The 1,731-nt window shown below is 40.3% G+C and overlaps 1 pseudogene; it reads left to right on the top strand.

Annotated features, from left to right (window-relative positions):
• The first annotated feature begins 729 nt into the window (after nt 1-729).
• Nucleotides 730-903, top strand: LOC120043654 (annotated as a pseudogene).
• The last annotated feature ends 828 nt before the right edge of the window (nt 904-1,731 follow it).

Genomic DNA, 1,731 nt, shown 5'->3' with positions numbered 1-1,731 from the left:
ATTTTAAGAGGGTGCTTGAAGGGTATGAGAGGCAATTTGGAAAGGAGATGAGGGAGAAGGGGATGTATGAGGAGGAGGATAGGGAGAGGGAGAGAATGGGACCCTTGGGGTCGTTACAGGAAAAGAGGAGGAAGAAGAGGGTGGAGACTGTGGATAGCGGGAGGAGGAAAGATGGTGGGGAGAGGGGGGGAGAGGGAGAAGTGGCAGGACCTTCGTGGGCTCCCTCTCCTTCTTCTTCTTTCACTCCGCTGGAGGAGTTGGACCGCCAGGTGATGGCATTGAGCAGGGGGATGGAGGGAGGTACAGGATACCTGTACGGGGACATAAGGTCCCCGGTCAGTAGTGTGGATGAGGGTGAAGGGATGGCTTTGAGGGTGGGACAGAGGGAGGGAGATGGCACTGAATGGTAATTTTGTGTTGGTGGTTAGATGGGAGAGGGGAGGGGGAGGGAGGATGCTCCTCTAGAAGTTATTATTTTGGCTGTTGTTAATTTATGGAGAGGTTTTTGTTGGTTAGAGAAATATAGTTTTTGATGGTATGTAAAGATTGAAGAGTTAAGGTTTTGGAGGTAATAAAGGTTGGTTAGGAAGATATTATTTTGAATTTATGGAAAATTGAGGATTGAGTTGGTTATTTAGTAGGTTTTTGAGAATGATTTTGTTGGTTAAAAAGATATGATTTGAAATTATGTAAATGTTGGAAGATTTTGTTGGTTATGGAAGATAATAAATATATTTTATAAAAAAAAAATCTGTTCTTATCAGTTTAATATCTGATACGTCCCCTATCTGGGGACCATATATTAAATTGATTTTTGGAACAGGGAGATGGAATAGGGGCTTGCTCCGTCCACTCCACGCATCGACCTGGTATTGCAGTACCTCCAGGAACGGTGCACCCCCTGCCGTTGTAAACAGAAATCAGACAGAGTCAACGGAGTTGCTTCGTTGGTCTATATTGTATTTTCACTTTGAGCAACTTCAGTTCAACGTCAGTGATGGCTAGATAGCGCTGGTTAAATCGGTCACCGTTATATTGACTACGACAGGCGCTGTGAACCGGCTGCGTTCATCTTCTATTCAAACATTTTTCTTCACGGGATACAGGGCACAGTGAAATGCTTACTCGCAAACTTTCCTCAACAGTGCAATCAATAGCCACGATCAAAAATATACACAAATAGCTAAGTAATAAAGTAGTTAAAACATGTTTTTGTTATGATTAGAAATATATACAGTAGAAGACTATACAGAATAAACTATGAAATGTGCTCAAGCCGTGTACTGGTAACATGAACTGTCTCACAAGCAACTGTCTGTATGTATTCGTTTCTCTCAATCACCTACAAGCAGTTCTTTGGAACAATGTTGTCGATTTTCAAAACAGAGTCCACAAAACACACACAACTTTTGAAAAACAGTAAATGCATTTTGAAAATGCAGTTGTCTTTTAAACACATAAAAACATGAATAAAAAAATGTATTATACCGTCAAAAATTGCAAATATATTCATCAAAATAACACGACTGTGTGCAAAAAACATGAATACATCTATACTTATCTCTTTGAGTGCAAGAGCAGACAAAACAGAAAGTTAGTCTCTTTTAAAAATCCCAGGAGATCCATAAATGTTCTTTGCAGTCACTAAATCAGGATGATCAACTATCCAAAGGTGCAGAATTATGGGCAATTACTCTCCTTTTATGCATATTTCACCAAACTATTTCATAC

The sequence above is a fragment of the Salvelinus namaycush genome, unplaced genomic scaffold (genome assembly GCF_016432855.1).
Source record: "Salvelinus namaycush isolate Seneca unplaced genomic scaffold, SaNama_1.0 Scaffold989, whole genome shotgun sequence".
Taxonomy (NCBI): domain Eukaryota; kingdom Metazoa; phylum Chordata; class Actinopteri; order Salmoniformes; family Salmonidae; genus Salvelinus; species Salvelinus namaycush.
The sequence above is the reverse complement of the archived record's forward strand: the minus strand, read 5'-3'. Positions and strand labels throughout refer to the sequence as shown.